General features: G+C 37.1%; 1 long non-coding RNA gene across 1 annotated transcript; it reads right to left on the reverse strand.

The window, feature by feature from the left end:
• Positions 1 to 15,236: 15,236 nt before the first annotated feature.
• LOC139707716 (uncharacterized) lies at positions 15,237 to 16,670 on the reverse strand. Its single transcript, XR_011709179.1, has 2 exons — positions 16,534 to 16,670; positions 15,237 to 15,927 (listed from the first exon to the last, which is right to left on the reverse strand). It is a non-coding gene; the product is annotated as an uncharacterized lncRNA (long non-coding RNA).
• Between the last annotated feature and the right edge of the window lie 69 nt (positions 16,671 to 16,739).

Raw genomic sequence — 16,739 nt, forward strand, 5'->3', positions numbered from 1 at the left:
CTATGAAAGCTACCATTCTGTTTCCGACTGTCCAGAGACAGGCACCTGCCCCAGGTGAAACCAATCAACATCTCTCTGCTTTCCACCTCAGAACTTGAAAAGAGAAGTACATGATAGAAAACTCAGGAGAGAGGTCTTATTTGTTAATTCTGAAAAGAAGAGTGCCAGGCACACATGGGGTTTCTATAAATGTTTCTGATGATATTGATTCCTTCCACAGACTTCTATGGAGCCGGAAAAAAAAATGTATTCTCTTTTTTTAATACTAGGGATTGAACCCAGGGGTGCTTTACCACAGAGCTACATCCCTTTTTATCTTTTACGTTGAGACAGAGTCTGAAGGTCTCACTTAATTGGCAAAGAGTGAATTTGCTGTCCTTCTGCCTCAGCCTCCCGAGTGGCTATTATTATAGGCATTTGCCTCCAAGCCTTACTGGAGTTGAAAAGTTTTTTGGTATTCTCTTCTGAATCCACCACCATCATTCTCCACCTTTCCCTCCATATAACTATTTATTTATTTATTTATTTAGGTACCAAGGATTGAACCCAGGGTGCCTAACCACTGAGCCACATCTCTAGCCCTTTTTAAAATATTTTATTTAGAGAGAGTTTCACCAAGGTTCTGAGGCTGACTTTGAACTTGCGATCCTCATAACTCAGCCTCCCAGCTGCTGGGATTATAGGTGTGCATTACTGCATCCAGCATACCCAGTTATTTATGAGAAAAGTGATAAAAATGTCAATTAGGAGAGTAATGGCAAACCCCAACATTGTGGAATGTACCCCGTTGTAGGTGACATGCAGGACCTCATGTAATGTTCTCAGCTCCTTCAGAAGCAGACAGATTTGTCTACTCTGCTTTACAGATAAGCAAACTTATAGAATCAGAAAGCGCTGGAACTAGTATACAGATCTAAGACTACCTTATCCACATCTGGCAATTATTTCCTCTTTTAAATTTTTGAGTAGGTCATTTATTCACATGGTCTGTAGCTCTGTTCAAAATAGTAAAACATCTTATCCTATCCTTTGCTTCCTATTACATTCATGCCTTCACCCCATCTCTGAGAATTTTGCCAATTATGTTAGCCAATACAGATATATATATATATATATATATATATATATATATATATATATATATATATATATATATATCTTCTTCCTTTTTTTTTTTGAACCCAGAGGTGCTTAACCCCTGAGCAATGTTCCCAGCCCTTTTTATTTATTTTTTTTTTATTTTGAGACAGTCTCTCAGTAAGTTGCTCAGGGTTTCACTATGTTGTTGAGGCGGCTTTGAACTTGCAATCCTCTTGCCTCAGCCTCTGGGATTATAGCCACCATGCCCAACTTGCTTCCTTCTTTTACTGAAATGGAAGCATAAAATCCATTTTTCTGTCCTTGCAGTAAATTTGTTTTAATTTACCAATATTTCAAGAAGCTCAGTTCATATAAATACATTAGGAATGTCCACATTATTATTTTTAAAAGTTTCATAGTGTTCCATTTTAAGGATGGATCATAATTTAGCGACTCAGTATACTATTGCTAGACATTCAGCATTTTTTTCATTCTTTGCTTTTATACACAGTACTGCAATGCTCACCTTGTACATGCATCATTTTACAATCAGGTAAAATTGGATAGGGGGAGAAAATATTCCTTCAATGAAAACGCAAGGTCAAAGTGCTTGTGCATTTATAATTTTGTAAGTTAAAGTCAAATTGCCCTCTGCAAACCACCTGCCACTTTGATATAATGAATGAGAATTACCTGGAAGTACTGTTGATGATTCCAAGTGCTTCTACCCTCACACGTTAAAGACTTATCCTCTTGCTGGTATGGTGACACGTGCCTGTAATCCCAGCAACTCGGAGGCTGAGACAGGAGGATCTAGGTCAAACTCAGCAATTTAGCACGGGACCCTCAGCAACTTAGTGAGACCCTGTCTCACAAAAAAAAAAAAAGAAAGAAAGAAAACAAAAAAGAAAGAAAGGGGAAAAAAAGGGTTGTGATGTAACTGTAGCTCAGTGGTTAAGAGCCCCTGGATTCAATCCCTAGTACCAAAAATATTTTTTAAAAAATTTTTAAAAAGACATCTTCTTTCAAATGTCTTTAATTAAAAAAAAAAAAGGCTTACACTCAGTTTCCCTCTCCCTCTCTCATCCCCCCATGTACACACAGATAGAATTTTTTTCTGTTGTGCATTTTCCCTTACTTTCCTAGAGCTCCCTCTAACTTCTAAAGAAAGTTAGGAGGATAAATAGTTTCAGGGCTTGGTACACTGTCAGTCCTGCTTAACCACTCAACCAACAGATGGTTGCTCTCCAAGCCATTTACCACTAAGCCTTTTCTTGGGGTTTCCAACAACATCTTCCTATTTCCCTGTCCCAACCATCCCTGCCAGCAGCCACCATCAGGCATCCCTACCACAAAGGCCTCTGCCTCCAACCTATCTAATAGTTCACACCCATTACATTTTTGCCCCTGCCCCCATTTATTCTTCACATTCTTTGAAGGTTAATGACTTTGTGGAAATCTAAATCAGCCCCTCCTCAGGAAGTGGTAAAACTCCCTTGGAATAACAGAAACAAGTTTTAAAAGAGTTCTTGAGTTCATCTGTATTTCAGGCTAATTAAAGAAACCATAATATGTATAAAAATTCAAGATGATATAATGAGTGGTGACCAAAATCTGATAACTTTTTATGGATACTGTCCTTTATGAATAATCAAAAAAAGCCTAGAAGAAGAAAAGAAGCATTTCCCACTCTCTCTCCTTCACAAAACCATGTCCCTTCTCCTTTAAGTCATTTCAGAAACCAATTATTTAGAAAAGAACCAGAAGCAGTGTCCTCTTTGTAGTAATAAAGCTTTGTCTTCACAGGAACTTGAGTTCAGTTCAGAAACTTTCAAACATGGTTTTAAAGGCTTTTGTGACTCAACTGTTACTGAATCACACAAAAGGGGCCTTTATTAATAAGCATATTCTGTTCATTACAGAGAAATGAAAGCTTCAGAATAATTCGCCAAATGTTTAAAGAGAAAACAAAAAAACAATGTGGTAAACATATCAGGACTTGATGAGCTGTCTAGGTAATTGGTTGTTTCTGTGCACCTGGTTCCAAAGACAATATTTAATGTGTAATCTGTTTCATTTGCTTGGGGAAGTAAGTGTAACCCTACCCCCTGGATCACATCTGCATTAAAATGAGGGGAGGCAGAGTCTGGTTTTAGTGAGTGGAAATTTATGCACATGAGTTGTCTTTTACATGGAGACAGCAATTATACCCCTAGAAATGCAGTCTGTGGGAGAAAATGACATATTCAAGGCTGGGGAACAAAAGCCTAATGCTAAGGGGACATTAACAAGGTTGGGAACCCCCTCCCAACAATTAACATGATCATTTACAAAATCTGCAATCTATAAAATTATTTTAAAAACATGTTTTTCAAAACAATGTGTTTTTTTTTTCTCTTTCTTAAAAAAAAAAAAAATCCGTAGCAACCATACAGGGTCTGTGAGCTACTCCACCTCAACAGTGTTTTAAAATCTCTTAAGATATGTCTGAGAATTGAAATAAACAAACACCAAGGACAGGCAGGGAACCCTTGGACTAAAAATCTTGTAAGAACAGAGGGGAAAGTGTGTCTAAGAATTGCTCTTTTCACGAGAAAGTTGTGTTTCAAAGTGAGAATCCTTAGCCAAATTTTTAGAACACAGAAAGACTTAAATATATATGTGTGTTTATGTGTGTGTATGTGCATACACAATGTATGTGTGTGCAAGTAAAAGCCTCTATTAATTAAAACTGGGTTTTTAAAAAACGACTTATTGAACTGATTTGTTGACTGTATTAAAATCTTTTAAAAGACAAAGTTGGAGCCATTGAAATGGATTTAAGTTTTTGCTTCTCCCATCTTTGGAGACTTTAAAAAATGGATAAGGAAGGGGATGTACCTCAGTGGTACAGCTGTTTGACTAGAAGTCATGAGGCCCCTAGCACCTTATTTTAAAAAAAGAGAGAGAAGCTGGGTGAGGTTGTGCATGCCTGTAATATACCCCAGTGACTCAGGAGGCTGAGGAAGAAAGATCCAGAGGTCAAGGCCAGCTTTAGCAACTTAGTGAGGCCCTGAGCCACTTAGTGAGACCCTGCTTCAAAATCAAAAAGAAAAAGGGCTGTGAATGTGGCTTGGTAGTTAAGCCATGGGTAGATTGTACCATGGGTCCAATCCCTAGTACAAGGGGAGGTGGAGCGTGGAGGGAGAATAAAAGGAAAATAAAGAAAGAAATGGATAAGAAAAGATGTGTCCTCATTTGCTCTGTGAGCTCTCCACCTTCTTGCTTCCTGGGCAAATAGAAAGGTTTTATTTTGTATACAACACTATTTCATGCATTAGTTTTATCAATAACAGAAAACTGTATTCTTGCTTAGCTAAGAGAGAATAAGTCAATAGGACCTATTATTTGCTTTTGAAATTTTTCCAAAATTTTTAATTTTTCATCTTAATTTTCAGAACACTCATATTTTCAAGATCATTTTATGTGCATAATTTTTGCTAGCTTGAGTAGTTTTGATTCAAATTTTGGGTAAAAGCACTAGTACTTTTTATTGATCTATTATGATACATATTTATTTGGGTTTTAGGAAAACTTGAATTTTTCAATTAATTTTGGCATATTGTTGAGAAAGTCCCATTTAGAGAGTAAATTCAATGGACTAGACATCAAGAAAAGAAAACTGGACTGTGAATGTGGCTCAGTGATAGAGCACTCACCCATACATGTCAAGCTGCAGGCTCAATTCCCAGTGCCATATTAAACTGTAGTGCCATATTGAACAGGGTCTGTTCCCCAGTTTCCACAGCTGTAATCCCAGCTTATTTTAGTCAGCTTTTTTTTGCTGCTGTGACAAAAGGATCTAATCAGAACAATTTTAAAGGAGGAAAAGTTTATTTGAGGGCTCATGGTTTCAGAGGTCTTAATCCATTGAAGGCCTGCTCCATTTCTTGGGGCTTGAGGTGAGTTGGGACATCATGGTGGAAGAGTGTGGCAGAGGGAAACAGCTCACATTTCGATCAGAAAGCAGAGAAAAAGTCCATTCTCCAGATACAAGTATATACCCAAAGTCATGCCCCAATTCCCACCTCCTCCAGACACACCCTACCATTTCAGTTACCACTCAGTTAATCCCTATCAGGAGATTAAATCACTGACTAGGTTAAGACTTTTTTTTTTTAAACCTAAGGTCCTCTGAACTGTCTTGCATTATCTCACAGGTGAGCTTTTTGGAGGACACCTCACATCCAAACCATAACACAGCCCTTTGGGGAAGCTGAGGCAGAAGGATCACAAGTTTGAGGCCAGTGTCAATTTAGCGAGACATTAAGCAATTTAGCAAGATCCTGCTTCAAAATAAAAATAAAAAGAACTGGAGTTGTAGTTCAGCACCCATGGGCTCAATCCCCAGTACCAAAATGAATAAATAAATAAAAATTTTAAAAATTAGAGAAATTAAAGAAGAAAAGTGTAAATTCTAAATCCTAACTGTTGGGAGATACTGGGACTTATAAACAAACATAGAAGAAGAGTTTAAGATGTTTCTAATATTTTCTGAACCACCAGAAACTAAGACCACAGAGATTGTGAAATGGTAGTATAGATGGGAAAGGGCATGATAGAATTGGATTAGAAGACTTGATTTCTACTCTATGTTGATTAATTACTTCTTTAGGGAGGATTCAAGGGAGATATTCAAGACCAGCTGGAGAAATATTAAAATAGTGGTGGAGCCCACTGATATGGTTTCATCTACAAATTATTTCACCCCATTATCAACATCATCAACAATAACAAAAATGGGTAGGGAAAAGACAGGGGAGGACTAACTGGTTTGAATATTAGGAGAGCATTAAAGATCACCAGTCAAATGCAATGAGCGTGCCCTGTCTGTATCCAGATTTGACAAAAGACCTTTTTGAGAAACTCGCAGCAATTAAAATCTGAATTGGGGATTAGATAAAACCAAAGAATAATTCATTTTCTTAGGTGAGTGAGTTAATGGCATTACAGTTATGTAAGAAAATGTGTTTTAGAGAGGCTTCCAGAAACATTTAGGGATGGAATGGCTGAAATGATGGATGGCTGAACGTTATTTTAAAATACAAGGAAAAAAAAAATGGAAATGGGGAACAGATGAATTAAGTCTGTGCTGACCTTTATTAACATTCAGCTGGTGATATGTGGAGTTCATTATACATGTTTTACTTTTCTTTCTCCATTTCCTTTCTTTCTTTTCTTACGGTACTTAGGATTGAATCCAGAAATGGTAAGTGCGCTACCACTGACTACATTCCCAGCCATTTTTACCTTTTAATCTTAAACAAGGTCTCACTAAATTGCCCAGACTGGCCTTGAATTTCGGATCCTCCTGCCTCAGCCTCTTGGGTAGCTGGGATTTCAATATACTTGCCCCCCTCCCCTGCCCTTTTTGTTTATATTTAAAACTTTTTATTAAGGAGGAACACAACATCATCAAATCCTTTAAAAAAAATGGAGGCTGTGATAAATTCGTTGTAAAGGAGATTCCATCATTTTATTCCAAAGGCCTAAGAATGATGACTGATAAAGCAACTTTTTGCTTCATTTTTAAAATCAAGTAGTATCTAATTAACAGTGTTTTGATTATTAAATTTCATTGGTGCCTCCTATGTAGTGAGCTGAAAATCAAAGCAGACAATTCTCTGTGGTAAAACTTCTGATGAACACTTGATTTATCACCAAATGTACACATGATTTGTCAACAGGGAATCTTCATCCTCCTCCAGTGGAAAGCTGCTAGCGGCCCTGGGAGAGGTCCTGTGGGGCAGCCTCTGCTCTATGCCATTTCCATCATTAAACTGACTTTCCTGTCTCTTTATAACCAATAGGCTACATGTCATTTTCTATACAGGATTAATTGTGGTCACCACCATCTTTTCCCCATACATGAAACCCAGGATTTCATGTATGCTAACAAGCACTTTATCACTTGACATTTCTTTCCCTTTTCAAGGCCCCTTCTATTCTGAAGAGATTTAGGTGTTTATTTTGAAACTCCAATTTCTTAGATGTGATCAGTAACAAAGAGTGGGACATTTAATTCCTTCATTCCAAATTGGATCTCTGTGTTAAAAACTGGAGAATTTGGTAACCTTTTTTTTTTTTTACTCTGCAGTAGAGCACTAGGAGGTACTGACTCATAGTCAAACTTTAGGCTGTTCAATGGCTTAAAATTAATGTTCATCAAAGAGAAAAGTAAAGTGAAAATTTATACTGTTGTACTAAAGGGGCCAGGATTGATGTTGATCTGCATAGGGATGGATGAATTTGATTGAACACAATTTATCTGGCTACTTAGAAAAACTATGATTTATTTAATGCACGTTTTATATCATTGGTTTTATTTACTATATTATTTTAGATAGTTGGGATGAAATTGGCATGTGCAGTCATTTTATCAAAATATAAGGAACTTGGTCAGGTGCATTGGAACATGCCTATAATCCTAGCTACTTGGGAGGTTTATAATCCTAGCTACTTGGGAGGCTGAGACAAGTTAGAGTCTACCCTGGGAAACTCAGCAACACTGTTTCAAAATTAAAAATAAAAAGGGCTGGGGATGTAGCTCAGTAGTAGAATGCCTCTGGTTTAATACCAAGTACTGCAATCAATCAATCAATCCATCAATCAATAAAATTTAAAAAATAAGGAATTTTGCAAGTAGTTTTCTCCCTCATTCCTAGAGATTTCCTCAGTTAAATAGAAATGAAAAGAGGTCCCCACAAAAAAGGTAGACATCAAGTTAATCTTTTTTTCTTTTCTTTTTTTTACAATACTGGAGGTGGAATCCAGAGCCTTATGAATGCTAAGCAAGCAAGGGCTAAGCTACATACTTAGCCTTAAGTTTATCTTTAAAAGTTATTGATAGACCTGGCCATTCCTCTGAAAAATAAGAAAGAACAAAGAAAGGGAGAGAAAGAACTTCTAATACTCTTATCAATAAAAATACGAGCATTCTAATAGAACACCAGGCCAAGGACATTAACTGAAAAAAAATTAGAAAAATACAAAATGGTTAATACATTTATGAAGAAGATACAGTATCATTTACAATCAAATAAATGCAAGCTAAAACAGATAACTTTTTTTTTCCTCCTCCTGTGCTGGGGAAAGAACCCAGGATTTCATGTATGCTAACAAGCACTTTATCACTGACCTATCTCCTTATCCCCAAACAAATAACTTTTATTAATTTCCAAATAGGCAGAATAATAAAGGGATTGGTGACAAAGACAATGATGGGTGTGGTGAGATGGACAAATCACAGGAAAGAACTCTAATTACTTAGCAATTGAAAACATGATTCCAATTTCCACTTTTAGGAATCTATACTAATAAAATAACAAGATGTGGTCAAACGTTGTAGAATAACCATAGATCTTAGTAAAAAAAAAATACTCTAAAAAAATGTCCAGTGACCTGGGAAAATGCTCATAATGTAATTGAGAGAAAAGAATCTATGTGTTTCTATATATGAGACATGAATATGAATAGAAAAGACCAGTAGAAAATTGTTCAAAACATTGTCTGTTTACACTGGACAGTACAATTAAGTGATTTTTACTTTCTTTGAAGTACTTTTGTCTATTTTCTCGTGTATTTATTTTTATGGTGAATATTGTTTTCATTTTATTTGTAATAGATTTGTTTATTCTCTTAATAATTATTGTGAGACTTAAAAATGTAAAATAAGAGGGGGGAAGTGCTGGGGAGTGATATTGGCCAAATTATATTGTTATATTGCATATTGTGAGCATGTATGAATATGAAACAACAAATCTCATCAGCATGTGTAATTATAATGCACCAATAAAAAATTGTGGGGAAAAGTATGTAAAACAAGAATAAGAAGTGTAAATACGGTAAGAGACTGCTAATGGGTACAGGGCTTCTTTGGGGGATGATGAAAATGTTTTGAAATTGATTGAAATTATTTACATATTTTTTCTTAGTACTTATTTTATTGTTTAAAAAATATTATATAGCTGGGTATGGTGATGTATGCCAGCTACTTGTAAGACTGAAGCAGGAGGATCTCAAGTTTGAGGCCAGTCTGGGCAGCTTTGTGAGACCCTGTCTCAAATTTAAAAAAAAAAGGCTAGGAGATACATCATTGAGGGGTGGACAGTAGAAAAATGATTGCAATGATGGTTGTAATGTCTGTGAATATACTAAAAAACATTTAATTGTATACTTAAAATGGGTGAATTATATGGTATGTAAACTATAGCTCAATAAAGTTGCTATAAAAAAATCAGGGGTGGAGGATTATCTTAGTGGCAGAGTGCTTGCCTAATGCTTGTGACTCCAGGTTTAATCCCCATTACCACACAAACTCACATCCTGACATCATTCAATATTATCAGAGTCAGCATCTTGGTGCACCTCCTTTCAAATTCATTTCTGTGCATAATACATGCTTGTTTTAAAAAATCAAAAATTGAGTCAGATCATGCATACCATTTAAAAAGATTTTTAAATTCCAACACATACAATTTCACAATCAGAAAGTAAAATTGGACTGAGTAGTGGCTAGGAGAATCAAGGTCTAGTTGAAGCCTTGCCTAAAATAGTTGCAAGTCCTTGAAAAGACACAGGAATTCCAGGGACAAACTTTTGAAGTGTAAAAGGCAGAGTTAGGATTAGATGAGAGATTTCTTCTCCTCCCATCTGAGTTCAGTGCCTCCTTGAAGGTGTGGCACAATAAAAATAAATTTGCGTGTTAAAATTTTATCACAGTAAAGACTATCAATAGGGGGTTTATAATTTTTAAGATACATTGTTGTTTTAATTTGAAAAAAAGAAAGCAAAGATAGATGAGTGTGTATATAGCATGTGACCATCTGTGTTAAAGCTAAAGAGAATACATGCACACTTTCATATGTCTAGAACATTTCCATAAGGATACATGGAAGCTAGCATCAATGAGAAGGAACTGGACATCTGGGAAGCAGCACTGGCACTAGACTTTCCTTTTCCTATAGAATGTCCTTTTGTACTTAAGTATAATTATTACTACTTATTTTGGTGCTGGATAAGCAGTCCAGTCTCTGGCATGCTAAGCAAACATTATATCATTGTACCAATGAGCTATATCCTATATCTTTTTTTTTTCTTTAAGTGATGCGGCTTCAGCCTCCCAAGTACTGGCATGCCCCCTCATTTTTTTTTAAACAATAAAATAAATATTAGAGGAAAAAAAATCCTGTAAACAAAGGAATATAGGTGTCCTGGATCAGTGATAAGTAATGTAAAGCAAGCCTGTCATTCACTTCTTTGCTGAAACTCCATGAATCATGTCCCTTGCTCATGATTTGGGAGACCTGCATGATTTGGCCAGGCCACATCAATGTTCTTTTGTGGCTTTTGATGAAGTTTCTCTTCACTTCAGTTAAACTAGTATTGTGCAGGTTCCTAGAAATCTAAGCTAAATCTTTATCCTCAGAAAGCTCAAATGTATCTCAGCAACATCAGATAATTAGCCTTTTAGTAATTTCTACTAAGGTTGAGGAATTTCACAACTGAGAGCCCTCCAAAAATGCAACCCACCCCTGACTCCATAGCTGAGGAAAAAGTAGGCTCCATAATCTGAAGTTACTTGTATAAGGTCACACGGCTAGTTCTTCACTATATGTAATTAACCTTAGCAGCTGCTCTCTGGAGCAACAAAAGTAGGTTAATAAAAAGGAAGCCCTTGGATTTTAGATATTGGTGGAATTGGGCTACATTAGGACTTAGAAAATTAATTTGATTTCTTATCTATGAAAATGTCTTCATGATGCCAGTGCTCAGAGGGACCAACCAGGAAAAGAGGAAAAAGAATATTCCCTAAAAATTAAAAGCCACCATGATGCTGGGTTCTACCAATAACCACACAGTGATATTTAAAATGTATTTGTTTAATTTAAGGAAGAAATTAATTTGGTCTTCCTGAGGGCTTCACAGGGACTAGGTTTAGAAATCCATGTCTAGATAGTGTAGCTAAATTAACTGTACTTAAGTAAATTAGAAACTCAAGGAACTCCCCAAAGTGAAGAAGACCATGGAAAGGTTCAAGGGCATCTAGCCCTCAAGGCCAAAAGGAAGTGGGTCAGGAGGAACTGCCTAAGCAGGCGAAGAATGTACATGCAGGCTCTGAATTTTTTATTTTTGGTACTGGGTATTCAACCCACTAAGCTACATCCCCAGCCCTTTTTATTTTTTATTTTGAGACAGGGTTTCACTAAGTTGCTAAGGCTGGCCTCAAACTTGCAGTCCTCCTGCCTTAGCCTCTGGGGTTGCTAGAATTACAGGTGTACACCACAACACCTGGCAGGCTCTGAATTCATTGGGAAATTTTCTTTAGAAAAAAAAAATGGACCTAACAGCCAAATACAAAAATGCCAAATTTCAATTCCATTCTCAACACCGTGCCTTCCAGTTCACAAATATATCTATGTGAATTCCTCACCAGTTAGATTTTTTCCATGACCTGTCAGACCCTTTAAAAGTATGTGCATTTTTATTTTTATAATGCTTATTACTTCTGCTTATGAAAGTAATGTTAAAGAACCACTTGAACTCAGAGACATGTATAAAGAAAAAACAAAAAACACTTCTGCTTTGTGTGGAAGACTGCATATCCCCAGTTTGCAAAACGTTGGCTGAACTAAAGCTTCATTTTGTATCTTAAAAGACAGAGAGAGAGAGAGAGAGAGAGAGAGAGAGAGAGAGAGAGAGAGAGAGAAAGAGAGAGAGAGAAATGGAAACAAAGAAAATAATAAGTCAACCACAATCCATGATAAGTAATGAAGATCCTGACATATTTTCTTGTACTCTTTTTTTCTTTGTGTATGTGTGAGCTTGAGGGATAAATGTGTTTATAAGGGGTTGGAATTGTAATATTACCTTTGTGTTCAATTTTTTTTTCAATTTATGTTTTATTATTTCATTTCCAAAGTTATTGGATGATGATTATGCTTTCATACAAATATTTTTGCGATTGATGATTATTTTTATAGAACAAATTCCTGAAATGGTATTAAGTGTCAAAGTGTATAAATATTTTTAAGATGTTTGATACATACCATCTAATTGTCTTCCAGAAATTGTTATTCCAGTTTATAGCCTCCATAGTACTGTTCCTTATAAAGTCAATCTTACCAATAGATATTATGCTCGATTATATAAAATAATTGATGAAATTTTACATCTTTTTTTAAAAAAATGCTGTTGTTGCTTGTTTTGGTGATACTATGGATTGAACCCAGGGGCATGCTACCCCTGAGCTACCTCCCCAGTCCTTTTTTACTTTGAGATAGGGTCTTGGTAGGTTGCCCAGGCTGTTCTGGAACTTGCTATCCTCCTGCCTCAGCCTCTGGAATAGCTTGAGATTACTGGCCTGTGCCCACTCACCCAGTGCCAATAAGCTCTTGAATGAAATGCACAATTAATAAGTGACTGATACACCCGAAAAGTTTAACTTATGATAAACCATGTCTGTACTGACAGATTTAACTATGTACCTCTTAGAGAAAAGGGTGCCAAGCTTAACATGATTTTTAGTGATCCTTTTAGCTTATGATTTTTGTCTTTTACCTCCTACTTTTCTGATGCAGTAACTTCCACCTTTAGAACATTGATATTGATACTGGTTTTTCGGTGGGTCTCAGGATTAGGACTAAATTTCAGACCTCAAGACATTTTAATTCATCATTCTTTAAGAATAGTTATGATGAAATTGGAACAGTTTTACTCACATTTGAGTAATATATAGACACCTTTACAAGGAAAAAAAAAAGCCTAGGGACATTCAGACCTATGGGCCTTAAGATATTTTTATTAAAATAGCATTTAAATAAGCTTCATGTCCTTATTAATGCATAGATAGCAAAAAAGACTATGGGGTCATGGTAGGCATTGTTGTAGATATTCATATGATCTAGGATATGCATAATTATTAATTTCTTTAATGTGGCTTTTAAAAAACATTGTAATTTGAGCAAAAGCTCCAATTTTATGAATTCATAGAGAACTTGGAGACCACCTAAGAGTCTATATCCTGGTTCTAGCCTAACAAAACAGAAATTGGAGACTCACTTTATCATAAATCTAACCACCAAACTTGGCTTTTTTTTTTTTTTCTTTCAGTGCTAGGAAATAGACTGGTACCGGAGCCTTGCCCATGCCAGGAAAGGGCTCTACCACTGAATAACATCCTCAGGCCTTTTTATTTTATTTTGAGACAGGGACTCACTAAGTTGCTGAGGCTGACCTTGAACTTGTTATCTTCCTACCTCAGACTCTGGAGCAACTGAGATTGCAGGTGTGTGCCATCCATTAAGTTCACCTTTTTTCTAAGTTGTTTGGATGCCTACCCAGTCTTCAGTGCTCAACTTGAATGTGAACAATTACTAACATAGATATATACTAATATGCATATGCTTGTAACTATTACACAACTATGAAACACAAACTAAATATGAACAAAATTATAAAACCAATGCTTGGGCTGGGGATGTGGCTCAAGCGGTAGCACGGTCGCCTGGCATGCGCAGGGTGCTGGGTTCGATCCTCAGCACCACATAAAAATAAAAATAAAGATGTTGTGCCACCAAAAACTAAAAAATAAATATTAAAAAGTTCCCTCTCTCTCTCTCTCAAAAAAATAAATAAATAAATAAATAAAACCAATGCTTCAGATAAACCTTATATATTGGGACAAATGACATTGTTTTGCTAGACAAAATTGTCTGCTCATATCCACAAACATGCTATTATAGTTTTCTAGGAAGAGTGTTTTTTGTTTTGCATGTCCATTACTGAATGAAGAGACTTATCAGAATTTGTTTTTGTCTCTTAACCATTAATCTTTATTTTTCTTCAAGAAACTTTTAGAAATTGAATTGGAGCACATCAACCCATCAGGATTTTCATTAATAACACCAGCTTTAGAACATCTCAACAAAATATTCTTTGAAAGAATTTGTTTCTGGAAGCTTGTAAGTATAACCAAGCTAATATTTGATTTATGGATTTTAATATAACATTTTCGCTCTTTTTTCTTCTCATTGTTAGAGGTCAAACTCAAGAGATTTACACACTGTAGGCAAGCACTCTACCACTGAACTATATCCCTAGCCCCAAACATGTTCTTTTATTCCATTATGAAATGAAACTTTCACTGGAATCAAAAAGAAATGACTTAAAATAAAAATTACTCCATGTAGATTTAAGTATTTTAAATGAAAATTTTAAGGATTAAAATTTCTGTACTGACTCATTTATTGTTTATAGGTCTAACAATTTAACTATAAGAGAAGTGGTGTGCAAAATTTTGTGGAATAATTTTCCTCAAATTTTATAGAAAAATATCATATAGGACTCTTCGGTTGCTCAAGACCCTATTTCCTAATAGTTTTTGAGAGCTGTTGACTTTTAGAAATGAACATGTTGATCTGAGTGTAAAGGAGGAGGATATGCAGAAAACAGAAGACATGCCAATTCACAATGCAGCAGGCAATTAATTAAGAAGAGTCCTACTCCTTGAAACATATGATTGAGGAGATCTGAGAATCTTAGAATAACAGAAAATGTATTTCTTCCAAGTTACTTTACTGGTGTGATTTCCCACCAGTGTTAAATTAATGCATTAAACCTTGGGGTAAGATACTGATTCTAAAAAGGAGCAATTTGCACCTCAGGAGACATTTGGCAATATCTGATTATCACAACTGGGGAGAAGTTTGTCCTATTGGCATCTAGTGGATACAGGTTGAAGATATTGCTAAATGTCTTTCAATGCAGAGGATAGCATGTCAATTATCCAGCCAAAAGTGTCAACAGGGCCAAGGTTGAGAAACCCTGTATTAAGGTGTTAAAGCCTGAAGGGGTGTATCCTTGAGTGAGTGTAGAGGGAAGATAGTATCTTAGTGTATTCTCATGCTTTAGACAATTATACTTATAGTATAAGATTAAAAGCACTACCCAGAATCCTCGCATATAGCCTCCTGGAACACAAGTGAGTCATAGGAAGGTCCCAAGTTTTGCACTGAGCCAGCCACACAATAAGACCATTACCAAAAACCAAAACCAAAACCAAAACCAAAAGACTGCGTAAGGAACAAATGAAAGTAATAGTTCAAAGCATAACAATATTCATCAATTCATTTATTCACTTACTCAGCAAACCTTTATTAAGCATTCACAGGTACCACTCTTCTAGGCATGGTGAGAAGATAATGAACACAATCAAATCTGGTTCCTGCCCTCATGGAGCTTACAGCCTAGAGGGTACTGTAAAGAAGGCTTCAAAAAGAGACCAGTTTAACAAAAGAGTACTCTATAAATGTACATGATAGAAAAACAGCAGTTTAAAAAGCATTCACGTGTATTCTCATTTGAACTGCATAACCATATTATGAGACAGCCTTTAATTCCTTATTAGGTTAAAAGTGTGCACAAGGTCAAAACGGATTTTAAGTAGCAGGGCTGACACTTCAGCCAAGTGACATTGTTATTATTGTTCCATACAGCAGGGATACATACAAGCAGTCTTCCTTTGATTTGACCTGGAATTTCTTCTCCTGATCCTCACCGAACATATATGTATAAAGTCTTTTCCTTATTAAAAACAAAACAAAACAAAAAAAACCTCCAACCTTCTCCATCTTCTTGTTTACTCAATACCTGGGGATTTTTTTCCCCCACTAGCTGTTCCTTGTATGTATGCCTGTTTCTAACTAGATTGTAAACTCCTGACCTGAAAGATCAGATCTTCCATTTCCTTTGCAACCTTTTGCAGTACTGTAGACAGTCACCCAATAAATGCCCTCTGCATGAATGGACCTGTAGAGATAAAAATACTTTACTGTATTCCCATTTATTGGTGTCATGCTTTTATTTTGCTTTGTGTGAGGACTGTACGTTATAGACTTCTAGAGGGCAGAGAAAATGGCATAGCGCTTCCTTACACTCAGCAGGCACCATGCAAAATTTGATCCTTGCATGTCTTTTTGATGCTCTGGATAATATTAGCATACTGGGGTGTTTTTGTGTATCCAAGGCTGAGGTTGCCAGCCTCTCTGCGGTGGGGAATGTTCCTTCCTTTGCTCTGTAAACTCCCATGGCGCCTAGGACAGGGCTAGATTACTGCAGAAGCCCACCCCGACTCCCAGATATGTTTTTATTACCAAGGAAGCCGACTGCGAAAATGGCAAGGGCTTTCATAACCCAGACCTTGCGAGGAAATGAACAAAGTGGAAGGGGATTTGTAGGCAGGTCAGAAATGGCCTGGGTGAGAATGCTGAAGGTTCTCTCTGAGAATCCAGCCTAAGCCTGACAAGCAGGGCTCGAGATGCATGAGGCCCGCAGTTCCGGGGCCCAGGAGGCAGTCCGCCCGCCCCGGCCTCGCGCGCCCCCGGGAGCTGTCCAGACGGCCCCGCCCGCGCCTACCTGGGCACTCACCCGCGCCGCGCGGCCTCTCCTCCTCCCACCCCGGCCGCGGGAGCCCGGCTCGGGCCTGCCCCGCCGCCTCCGAGGAGCCCCACAGGCGGCGCGCTCGCAGTGTCCTCCCGGCCAGGCGGCCAGCTACCGACCGGCTAGACAGCGCCCGGCGCGCCGGGGGCGGCGCGGTCAGGCTCGGCGGGGCTCGGCGGGCT

Source organism: Marmota flaviventris, chromosome 11 (genome assembly GCF_047511675.1).
Source record: "Marmota flaviventris isolate mMarFla1 chromosome 11, mMarFla1.hap1, whole genome shotgun sequence".
NCBI classification, from domain to species: Eukaryota; Metazoa; Chordata; class Mammalia; order Rodentia; family Sciuridae; genus Marmota; species Marmota flaviventris.